Here is a 13,191-nt window from a genome sequence, read left to right as displayed (position 1 = left end):
ATGCTAAGCCACATTTTAAATGCTCAATAGCCACATGGTTACCATAGGGGACAGACAGTACAGAGGTAGAACATGTCCATCACCACAGAAAGTTCTACTGGACAGCACAGTTGTAGAATATAGAGATACTATGTGAGTCAATTATGTAATTTCAAAGTTTTATACAATAAACAGATGAAAGTAATTTTCATGTTCTATTTTATTTAACCTACTATGCCCCAAATATTGTTTCAACATATAATTGATATGAAAATCATTAATCAGATTTTTACTTTCTTTTTTAAGCTTTGACTTTTAAATTTGGCATGTATTTTACATTTACAGAACATCTTATTCAAGATAGCCACATTTCAAGTGCTCATTATTATCCGCATGTGGCTACCACTAGCTATTGTACTGGAAAAGTGCACATCTACGAGATTTATTTGGGAGACTAGCTTCAAGACCTTCCAAGACAGGACACAAAAAACATTATAAAAGAAAAGACTGATAAAGTATACTACATTAAAATTAAGAAATTTCTGTTCATCAAGAGTTATCATTAAGAGATTAAAAAGGTAAGCCACAGATTGGGAGAAGATTGCCACAATGTTACCAGTCAAACATACATAAGGAATTTCCACAAATCAGTATGAAAACCATGATACAACTCAATGGAAAAAGAGGCAGGAAACGTGAACAGACCCTTCATAAAAGAATAGCTAAATTACTAAGAAATGTATTAGATTCTGAACCTCAGTAGTTATTGGAGAAATGCAAATTAAAATCACAGTTAGATACCACTATAAATTGACCAGAATGAACAGAATATAAAAGATGTAAGCGAAAACATGGAGTCTACTGGAAACTGCATACACTGATGGTGAGACCGCAGATTGGTATCTTTTGGAAAACTGTTTGGCAGGATCTGCCAGAGACTGAACATAAGCATGTTCACTCACATAGCAATTCTGCTCCTGGGTATAGACTCAACAGAAATGCATATATAGGGACACCAATAAGACAAGAACATGAAAATTCACATAATCATTATTCATTATAGTTCAAAGAAAAAGGTCAAACATTCATCAGTAGAATGAACAAATAAAAGAAAATGATCTTACAATGAACTATGACACAGGCATGAAAATGAAATGGCTTCAGACATTAACAGATAAACTTTACATATATGAGATCGATCAAGAGACGACAAACACTAAAGAAATCATCACGTATAATTCTATTTATATAAAGTTAAAAATCGGTAAAATTAAACTTTGTGAAAGGAAAGTGGGGGCAATAATTGGGATTAAAAAGTATGGTAATATTCTCTTTCTTGATTTGAGTAATGGTAACACAAATACACTTACTTTGTGATAATTCATTGCACTAATACTCTGTACTCTTCTGTATACATATTGTATTTCAAGAAAGTTTTTTAAAAATCAAATTTCCTCCAATGAAAATTTAGAAAATGTAATTATAAACAAAAATTACAAGGCTTCTTGAAAGAAAGAGAACAAGAGCATTAAAAGGAGAAATTTATAAGACATTATTGAAGGTCAGTAAAGAAGAACTACAAAAACTGGAGAAAGGCCTACATGGATGAGATAAATAGCATAAGATATATAAAGTATTCTCAAGTATATATATAAATTTAATTCAGTGTCAACAAAATCCTGGTAGCTGTTTGTTTTTGGTAGCTGTTTGTTTTTGGTGAAACTGCACAAGCTCACATAAAAGTTCACATGGAAGAGCAAAAACCCAAGGACAACCAAAACAATTCAGAAGATTAACAAGGTGATAGACATAGACTTCTTTTTATAAAGGCACACTAATTAAAATATCATAGAATGGCACAAGGAAAGACAAATAGACCAGAGGAAGAAAGCAGAGTTTAGAAAGAGGATATTATTGTGAAAAAATGGTTCTTCCTCACACCATAAACAAGTCATCTCCAAGAAAATTAAAGTCCTATTGTGAAAAGCAAAATTCTTAACAAGTTTAAGAAGACACTATAGGAGAGTATCATGATTTTAGGAAAGAGAAAGATTTTTTTAGATAAGACACAGAAAACACAAATCTTAAAGGAAAATTTTATTTTAATTAAACTAAATTCTTTAAGTATTACTCTAAAGAACATCATAAATAAAGCTTATGATAATCCATACCCTAGAAGATATCTGCAAGGTATATATACAAACAATGCATATAAAAGATCATTATCCAGAATATATAGAATATATGTATATATGTATACATACATGCACACATATATATACACATACCAAAAAACTCCAATATTGCAGAGACAACAACAAAGAATATCAACAGGACAGCTGGTTGAGCAGCAACATGATTATTAATAATCTATATAATGCACAGTGCTGGTGGGAGTATACATTGGTAATACCACTTTGGAAAGCAATCTGACATCTCCTGAAGCTGAATATGAATATATTCTACAGCCCCCAAATTCCACTTCTATCTATTTATTGTAGAGAAACTCACACTTAAGCACAGGAGACACACACATTTTAAAATCTTTATTGTAATATTTTGAATTTTAAAAATATTTTGAATTTTTAAAAATATTTTAACAATGCTTTGTTTGCAAATAACAGAACCCTCAACTAAACAAAGAGAAAATTTTAAAACAAAAAGAAAATTTTCACATAAAAATAAGTTAGGAAAAATGGATGGTTCTACAGCAATTACATGATCAAAAACCCAAGCTCTTTCAACCTCAGATTTGTTCCCTCAGTCTCAAGAAACTTGCTGTTGCTTCAACCATTCCATCCCTGCACAACTATATCCAAAGCTGGAGTACTCATCTTCAACCTGCAGAGCTGTGTTCTCTTTTAACTCATTACCACTGGCTTCTTAATAGCTACTACCACTGCTTCAAATCTTTATCACTCCATCATCTTCATTCTTCCCTGTGTGTTTTCCTTTCTCAGCAGCATCACTGCTATGCATCTCTGATTATGCATCAGCTTGCCATTCGTAAGTAATGCCAGCTAATATTACCTTTCCCCATCGCTTCTCGGCCTTTTGGCTAAGGTCAAGTGTAAAATTACCTTTCCTTTCCAAGAGGTCAAAAAAAAAAAAAAAAATTATGGAACGTCCAAATGTAATCTTTTATAACATTAGCATTTTTTGATGCTGACAGCACAGACTACTTCTTCCCCACCAGAGAAGCTTTCTGTCTGATTAATTTTAGCTGTCCTTATAATTAATTTAAACCATCAAGGTCTTCTTAATTGTTGAAAAAAATGAAATGATTCAGTTTTGCCATTTTAGCAGAATCTTGCTCCAAAGTGTAATTCAAATGTGAAAATTACTTAATTTTTACTAGCAAACTACCAATTTCCTTATTGATCCATCTTTATTATCAAGTCTAACAATATCCAATCATAAAAACTACATAAATTTTTCTATAAACAGAGTCTTCTTAGGGCACATTCCCTTTTCTTATAAAGCTACATTCAGTTACACAGAGCTTGGGTAGATTTTGTACTATACAGGAACTAAAAAAAAATAAAAAGGAAAAAATATTAAGAAAATTATTAATGCCAGAAAAACAATGTTGTGAAGGAAACAGTTTATTACAATGGCTCAATTGTAAATAACATTTATAGTCGAAATTATAATACTAAATGCTATTTTAAACCAAAATTACAATATAATTGTAATGAAAAACTGGGATATAGGAAATGAGGAGGTACATGGAGAGATAGGAAGAATGCTAAATCCTCAACTTTCAATAAACAGATAGTGGCTAAAATTAAAATGAACAAAAAGTGAACATGTTGGAGATGTGGCAGTGAATAGCTAAAGGAACTAAAAAAGTTCCTGTCTCTCTAAGCAGAACATGAAAAAAGAAAGGGGACTCATTTTTCACCTTTTCCCTAAAAACTTCACAGAACTATTTAATTCCTCAAACGATATTCATGCATAATGAAAAAACTAAAAATAAGTCAGCTATTAAAATCTTAAAGTTTTTGTTAACAAAATCACATTATGTCTTGTACAGAAGAAAATGAATTACTCTCAATTTGAATATTTTCACAAGAATTTGCAGAGTTTTAATCACAATATGCAACCACTTTAATTCCAATTTGTGCTATTATTTTTGGTTACTTGCTTGGATAAATCTGAGATGTAGAGAAAACCAAAAATTTTAAAGGTCTTATGACATACTTCCAAACTGGTTTCTAAATTGTTTGGTTATACTGCTACCAGCAGTATGATCATAACATTCTCATTAACACACGGTATTAATTTTGGAATAAGTAAAAGAGCTTCTTATTTTTATTTATATTTTCAAAATTATTCTTGTTGTCTCACTATGCTTATCAACATATATGTGCTTTATATAACATGACTTGGTCGTATTTTCTGCCAAAAACATATTCAGTTCTGTCCAATGCCTTTTAATTTTGATTACAATGTTTTTCCCTTTTATGTATGTTTTTATGTATATGCCCTATGAATTTTCATGTGTATGTTCTATGAACTTTTTGTGATTTCTTCTGATTTCTAAATTAAGACGTTTCTTCTCCCCATATTTATTTTCTTCTCTTAAAAACTATAATAAAAATTAACACAATCTCTAAAGAACTAGGACCTCTAACATCCTTGTTTGGGGGAAAAATAACATCCATTGAACTAGTCAACAATACTCTTACATATCTATCTGTTAACTAAGAAAGTTTATATTTTAGCCTCAATAAAACTTTCAAATACTTGTGTTTAGGCAAAAATCTTCATAGGAAAGCTCTAACATTTTTTTATACATTCTAAATCATATCATGTACTATAATATTTATAGTGAACTTAACATTTTCTTAAATCTTTTTCAGTGACATTTTAGCATATCTTTCTGATTTCTTTTATTTTTTTTAATTTGTATGATTATTTTCCTGAACATGAACTTTTTATTTACGCTAGTTATATACATCAAATTATTCACTTTATTTGAAACTAGAATATCCTAATTAAACTATTTTTAAAGTATGTTCCAAACATTAAAAAAGTCATGAAGTCAGCTGAAATTCTACACTGAAGTATTGATGGAACTAGAAAACAAGGTTTCATTGCTTTATAATATATATATATTATACATAAGACATAGTATCTCGCTGTTCTCTATTTTGTTCTCTAATAACAAATTTTATTAGGTAATAAATAAATGTTATAATCATGTTTTTCTAATATTACATTGTTTTACTGATTTCATTGTTTTACTACCTTATTATAAATATGTTTATCTTGGAAAGGTATGTAAATCAATCTTTTCACAGCCTCCTTCATCAAGAGACTATCTTCCTGTATAACAGCACTTTACATACAAACAGAATAAAGTAATGATTCACCTTCAGAAGAGGTGCACTAAGAGTTATTACACCAAAATATTTGGCCAGCAAACATGTGATCATGAATTGCTTTATAAGGAAGGGGGGGCATGGAGAGGAGAAAAAGGAAGAAAAAAGCAGGAAAAGGGAACAGAGGCAGGAAGAAGGCATAAAAACAAGTATGAAACATTCTCCTCTGAAGGAGGTACACATTCCAAATTAGTAAACTGCGAGAGATGCTACAAAAGTAGTAGAGACAGTGTGATAGTGTTACGTGGTAGCTCAGAGTCGAAAACCCAGGGCCTCCCAATCCAACTCCAAGCAGAATAAAGGTGTTATATCTCCTACAGAGAGGAAATGGAAAGGGGGAGATGAAAAGCTTCTACACTATTTAAGGGAAGACTACCCAAGAACCCACTTTACTAATAAATTTATATTTGACTGAACCCTTCTCTACTAAAGTATTTTACTCATATAGGTTTAGGGAAATATAGCTTTTTAAAATAATAGCAACATGTCAAAGAATGATAGAAGAGTAAGAACTGGATCTAGGGATTGGTAGACGTAAAAGAATCAAGATAGTTAATATTTTAGGTTTTGTAGGTAGTATAGTTTTTCTTTATGCCAACCACTCAATTCTGCCATTATGGCACAAAGGAGGCCATACATAATACATAAACGTATGAGGCTCTGTTCCAGTAATATTTACAAAAGCAGGCTGATTTGGCCTATGGGACACAGCTAGCTAACCCCTGCCTTAATCTACATTTTTAAAAAAATTATCAATTCATTAGACAACTGTTGGGGAAACCACTATCTTAAAACTCAAGAATTCATAGTATAAAGTGAATTGAGAAAAAATTTAGAAGTGTGAGGGCACATATGAAATGGTCTCTTTGTATTTACAGACATTGAAGTAATAGAACAGTGGAATGTATATCTTGTAATCTTGTTACTACAATCGAAAGCTATTTAGATTTTCTTTCTATGTGAATGAAAATCTAAAAACTAAAGTGATCACTGACAAGTATTAATTACGAGAGGATTAAAAATAACACATAGCCCACAGTAATTCTAATAATATTTCTGGTCCTATGAAAGTACATAATCTTACCATATTAATAGGATAAAGATACTTCCTACAACATTCTGACTCACTTTTTTAATCCCCAAAAACCTCTTTTCCTGAACGGGATGGATGGTCCCACAAAATAGGGTACATATTAAGGGTATACATATGTTAGAAATGTTAATGCAAAGACAAATATAATCTGATACTGCCCTCCCCTTCAGCAGTAAAATATCAATATAATGAGTAATTATAAAATTAGGTAATTATAAAATCATCTACCACTTACTGAATATAATTTAAACAATGAGTAAGATTTTAGACTTTATCCTTATACTTACACCTCTGAACACTACCACTACCGCCCCATTCTAATAGCATCTTTTAACATGAGAAATCTAATATTAAAAATTTAAATATCCAATCCTTACATCTGCCAACCAAAAAAAAAAAGACCTTTATGTTCTGATTAGAAAAATATAATTTGACACTATATTTATGTGATATAACAATAAATTGTATCCCTTAAGCAGCTGGAAATAATTTCAATGCTATTGTTTGAAACTTTACAATTTCAGTTGTAAATTGTCTTCATACTTACTGAACACACTTTCGAATATTCTGATTGTGGTAAATTTTTATTGAGAATATATGTGCTTATTTTGGAAAAACCTAAGTCATGTGACTCACAGAATTTATGAAAACAATGAAAAAAGTAGTCTAGAATATCAATAACTGGTATAATTTGAAACCTTAGTTTACATAAATGACTATAGAAAATCTTGCGATTAAAGGTCCTAGAGGCTATTTTTCAAAGCTCATTCTAGTAAAAATAAACTAGTTAAAAATAAACTTGAATTAAAAAAAAAAAGCTCACCATGTGATTTTAGCATTTTCAAATTTTATTTTCAGTACAGTCAAGGCAATACAAAGTTGTATGGGACTAGACTGAGCCAGAAAGCACATTTTTATATCACTCTTTTCAAGACAAAGCCAAGATCAAATTTGAAAAACTGGGAGCTAAAAGCAATCAGCCAATTAAAAATAACTATGGAAGCAATCAAAGTTAACAAATTCAAAATGGCGATGACCATCTTAAAAGCAATACTAACCAGCTGGAGGAAATCCTAGGATAGGCTAGATATACAGCACTAAGGAATCTAATTGTAATTTAAATAGATCTTGTTTTTAGGAAAAGGTGAAGGTAAAAGTGGTGAATCTAAGCTCAAGAAAACGTCAATGGGAACCAAACACTAGGGGGCAGCATCAAGCTGTTGGGACAGACTGGGCACTCTTCTAACCTGTAAACTTAAAAAAAGCTAATATATTTTTGAGAATTTCACTTATAATAAAAGATGACTTAATAGGGTTATAAAACTTGTTACAAAGAAAAAAATCAGCTTTCCCTTTTAATTGCCTACACTTTTTCCCCCTTTCTGTGTATTTTTGCATCTTTTATCGGTTTAAAATGCACAAATGATAATGTTCTTTTGATATAAAACAAAGGAAGCACATGGCATTTCCATTCATTCTTACGGTAGGCACTACATACACAAGGGCTGACATTTTTACTCAAATTACTTCTTTGGGTTAATGCTAAATTGAAGTTGTGCTTCACTCAATAAACATTTTAAACTTCATTAAAGAGCCTGACAAGATTCGCACATTTATTGAATAATGTGTCATGAGCATCATGTGACAAAAAGTTATGGAGTATATCTTCCTCAAGAAATTTAGTCTGGAGGGGAAAACAAGATGTATGCATGAAATTATAAATTAGAAAAGCAAGAGAAGCACAAAAAATTCGATGTGTTATTACATGAGTAACAATAGCAGGATAACGGTGTCCCCAACAAAGGCCCAGTAGAGACCACTAAAACACATTCTGGGGGTAATCAAGAACTGGAGGAAAAGACAAGGCAGAAAGTAGTCCTTCTACTGCTAAATAACTGAAACTTTTATACATAAAAAAAGGTAAGAAATTAAGTATCTGTAGCCCTTTGGTTTATTATGTCATTTAATGGTCACAGTAAACAATGAGATAGGTTTTTTTAGTACTTCAAGTTCACAGATAAAAGATTAAGGTAAAACAACTTGCTCAAAAGTAACCAAACTAGTCAATACTGGGTCACGGTTTTGAACTCCAAAGTTCTTGATTCTTATCGATACTGGGGATTGGTGGGGGAGGGGTAATAGAATAACAAGATAAATTCTTTAATTAAAAGCAAATGATCATTCCCATTGGATAATTTCCCTAGCTATAATACCTATATCCCATATTCTCCAAAAATCAGCTTAAATAAAAAAGTCCCCCTACAGTAGTACTCTGCATACTAAACTTGAGGCCTCCTAAAAGTACTTCAAATCAGGTACTAAAAAGGAGGAAGAACTGTATTAGCTTTTAAGCTAATAGAGGAATATAAATTGTTAAAAGAACAAGTACAGACTATCCTCATGCAATATATTATTGATGTCACCCCAAAAGAGGTCTTCCCTAACCACTTCTTTTAAAGTAGTACCAAGTCATTTTAGAACAAGAGTTCTTATCCGGCGGTCTGTCTATAAAATTCAGGTTTGTGAATTTTGATAGGGAAGACATCTTACTTTTAATCTTTGAAATTCAGTTTTTCCTTGTTATGAATATAGGCAAAAATCACAGTGACATGCATTACCTGAAACTTTATCACTATAAATCAAACTAAATCCTTTAAAGATCACTTACTAGTCATCAGGCCTGCCACAACTCTTGATATTTAATGATTTACTAAAACATGGATGACTTCTTCATAAATAATACTGATATTTATATTTCAAAATTGGTTTCTGTTGCAATTCTATTGATTTCATACATTTAAAGACATTATTCTGAGGTTCGTCACACAAGTTTGTCTCTCCAGTACAACACTATTTTATTTTCTTCATACCACTATCACTGATACCATGTATCTCTCTCCCTCTACCGGAATTTAGCCAGGTAGGGATGTGAGTTGTCTGGTATGGACTCCCAAGATCTTGAACAAGTGACAGACTCATAAGATATTCGAAATTTGTAGAATAGGAAGTCCCAATAATATAAAACAGTACACGAGTCTTAAGGCTTTCAATTGCATTACAAAAATTAACTACATTCAAAATTTGCCACTTTTTCCAATATCTTGCCTTGTTCTTAACTATATAGAATTTAGATAAGCATACAAATGAAATGTAAACCTGTCACGAGTTTTGCTCCATCAAGAATGACTCAGTTAAGGTGAAACTGGAGTACTTAATAGCGTAAGACATTAAATGAAAGTTAAAAAAAAAAAAAGACAGCAAAACCTACAATCTTTTTAAAAAATTACGTGCTTTAATGTCACTCTTTATTACTTAAAACAGGGACTTGAGTGAACGACCCTTCCAACTGAAGACTTAGGATTCTGCTGATATTTCTTCCTCGTGCCCAGCTCATAAGGACAGGCCATGTGGACAGGCTCCCCACGTGAACATTTCTTTACAGAAGCCACAGGAAGACCTTCAACGTCACTTGTTCCCCGCGCCCTCCGAAGGCCCCTTTCTTAGCTGGGGCACTCAGGGGTCCAAAGGGAGAAGCATAAGGGGTTGAGCAGATCCCGCTACCCGGTGAGGGGAGCGGCAAGAGCTCCCCGACACACTCTCCCAGCCGGGCCCCACACCGCTCTCCGCCCCAGGGCCTTCAGGAACAAAGCCCGGGCTGCGGCGCCACCTCCCTGCCCACCCGGTCTCTAACACTGACCCAGCCCCACGGAACCCTCAGCTCCAGGGACCCCAGCAGGCTTCAATGTGAACTCCCTTGCGCCCCACCTCGGCTTTTCGGTTGGTCAGAAGAAAACCCCCCACGAGGTCTCCCACGCGGCCTCCCGCGCGGTCCCAGCACCGGCACCACCGTCCGTTAGCCTCCGGGTGCCGGAACTGCGGCGCCCAGGCTCCATCCCTGGGTCTCCTCGCCGACCCCATAACAGACCCAAGGGAAGGGCCCGCGAACAACCCGGGGCGTTCGACCCCACCCCAGCCTGACCCCTCCAAGACCAGACTGCACATCCTCCCACCCTCAGCCCCCATGGCCGCCCGCGCGCAGCCCCCTAACCGCCGCCGCCCGCCCGTCGGTCACTCTCTCCACGCGCGGCTCCCCGGACTGCATAAGAGACTAAATCGGAGCCCGGTGCTGCACGCGGGGCGGAGGCTGCCCGGCCGCCAAACCCGCGGCAGCCGAGAGCGCACACGAGGAGCCGCCGCGCCCCACGCGCAGCCCCACGCGCTTTGCTCCGGCTTCGCGGCTGCCACGGACTGCAGCAGCTGCGGGAACCCCAGCGCCAGGATCCCCGAGGGACGCAGCCACGACTCCCAGGTTCCAGTCTCCCTTTCTAATCGCAACCCCCCAACCCCCGCCGCCGCCGTCCCGGGACTCGCAGTATCCGCAGCGCTTGGGGCCGGTTCTGGGGGAGGGAATGTAAACAAATCGGGGTTTTATAGTTACCTCACACTCGAGTGCCGTGTGCATCTCCTCTCCGCTCGGTACCAAACCCCGGCTGCACCAAATCGTGTATTCACCAAAGCTGGCTGCGCTAACTGCGTCGCGGAAGCCCGCACGTCAGACACCACACTACGCTAGCGGCGTACAAGGCCCACTCAGGTCCCTGCGCAGCCGCACCCGGTCCGCCTAATGGGTGCTACGTTCTAGGCGTACACGCACCACCCAGCCATTCACTAGGGTAACGCAACTTGCGTAGGGGAACCGCACCACTCGCGGATTCCACGCGGACAGTCGGAGCAAGAGTTAATTCGAGTGTACGCAAATTGCGGAGCCCCGTGGCTCCACGCTAGTTTTGTTCCAAGAAAGAACGCCGTGGGGGAGTTGGGGCGGCTTCTAACGCATGCGTGGAGCGCTCTTTACCACTCCTTTTCTCCCGGCTTTGGTCGTCGGTTGCTGCGGCCTGGGGAGGCGGATGAGTAATGAGCGCGCTAAGCACAACGCTTTAACCAAAAGGTTTCAGATTGATAAATTAGGATGTTTATCTGTACAGGAGTTAAACATCTACGTTAATTTAACTCCTCTCCTTTGTTAAAGTAAGCTTTCAGTCTTAGGGCAAAAAGGAACATTTGTTTAGTGCTAAGTGCGAGGTCTTTTGCATAGTTCTCTCTCCACTCCCGCCGCCCCCACAATTTATTCTAAAGTGCACTTCCTGCGGGCCTTCCAAACCTAAAAGAAAAAGTTGAGTCCATTGAGCATTGCACGCCCTTGGATAATTCTTGAGGCTTTCGCTAACTTTCCAAGGCTTTCCACCACCTTCTACTGCTTAACTCGTTATTTCTTAACACCCAACAAACGGCAAAAACTCCGGATCCAGCCAAGAAATTCCATGGACTCCTGCCTACGTCGTGCTCATTCTTGCTCCCATTCCTTTGCTCACACCATACCTGAAACCTGAATTGCCTCCTACCCTCTTAAGCAATTCACAACCCGTACTTTCTTAAAAGATGGCTCTGGACACCTTCCCTTTGCTCATTACTCTGCTTCCTGTCACTTATTTCAATCTCCACGGTGAGGCTTATCCATATTGTCTGGCGTGCCTGTTCCTGTATTCAGCCAGAATTTCTAATAGAGTTCTGGGGGTACCTTGCAGAGTGCATAAAACCATGATAAATAGTAATAGCAAGATTTGCTATGCGTCAGGTACTTATTAAGAGCTTTATATATATGTTCATTTCATCCTCATAACACAGTAAGGTGGGTATTATCCTATCAGGAAACTGTGGCACAAGAAGTTAAGTAACTTGCCTAAGATCACAGAACAGGTAGGGAGGAGAGTTGAGATCAAACCCAGTTAGTATAGCTACATATTCTTGCTATTCTGCATATTTACCGTCCTGAAGGAAGGTTGTGTTGTTTCTGTTTTGTATCTCTACAAAGAACATCTTTTAGGTGTTTATAAAAGCCTACTGACTGCCAGGATACTAAGCTTGTTATATCTATGGAAAAGCCTCATTCTTGGCGGTTTACACAGCTGCTATTAGGCAAAAGAAGGCCTGAGGTGTAGAGGAATGAGATCAAGTCATAATCGTAGTTTCAAGTCTAACCATTGTCACTAACTGGGAGACAATGAGCACGGTCTTAAGATTCACAGATAAATTAAGGAAACTGCTTTAATTTATTGTAAAGTCCTTGGATTTAATAAAATCAGAACTAGAGTCATTAGATGTCATAAAATCAATATAGTATGCATCCTACATACCAATATAGTACATCTTTTGGGTCCAAAACACAAAAAGCTTCCAAATTACCCTGATATTTTAAGGCTTATAATTTTATCAAACATATTATCAGCATCCTTAAAATATATGCAGGATCTTCTAAATATCAATAAGATGTAGTATTTATAGTTGTCATATTTTAGGGTGCCCACACTGCCTTTTAGTTATGTATGCACAAGGCTAACATTCCACTGGTACAGGTACAGCCGAACTCATTGATCAGGTGTTGAAATATTTCAATGCAAGTTAGTCAACATCTGCAGCTCTGAACGGAACTCCCCCATGATTCCTGCCCTTGCACCAGCCCTTTCTCTCAGGATTCCCCAGACCACCCACATTTCAGGAACTTAAAAGGTTAATGCCTGGCTAAGAAGGAAACTTGCAGGATCCATTTCTTATCAAAGGCCTCCATTCTAATTGTTTAGTGCCTATGCTTTACTAATTGTTACATATTTTTAATACTATCTCTGCATAAAACTATAGGGTAAGCTACTTGAAGATAGACCATGTCTCTTACCA

At 36.4% G+C, this 13,191-nt stretch overlaps 1 protein-coding gene across 2 annotated transcripts in view; it reads right to left on the bottom strand.

Moving 5' to 3' along the window:
• SLC39A10 (solute carrier family 39 member 10) overlaps positions 1-11,418 on the bottom strand; it is a 48,166-nt gene extending 36,748 nt beyond the window's left edge. The window contains exon 1 of one of the 2 annotated variants that reach the window (XM_006921301.2): positions 11,169-11,418. The gene's annotated coding sequence lies outside the window, so the exon portion shown is untranslated. Of the gene's footprint in view, positions 1-10,897 lie in introns of both variants that reach the window. The other variant, XM_006921300.3, reaches the window with a different exon arrangement.
• Between the last annotated feature and the right edge of the window lie 1,773 nt (positions 11,419-13,191).

This window comes from Pteropus alecto, unplaced genomic scaffold (assembly GCF_000325575.1).
Source record: "Pteropus alecto unplaced genomic scaffold, ASM32557v1 scaffold3, whole genome shotgun sequence".
Lineage (NCBI taxonomy): Eukaryota > Metazoa > Chordata > Mammalia > Chiroptera > Pteropodidae > Pteropus > Pteropus alecto.
This window is presented reverse-complemented; position numbering and strand designations above follow the sequence as displayed.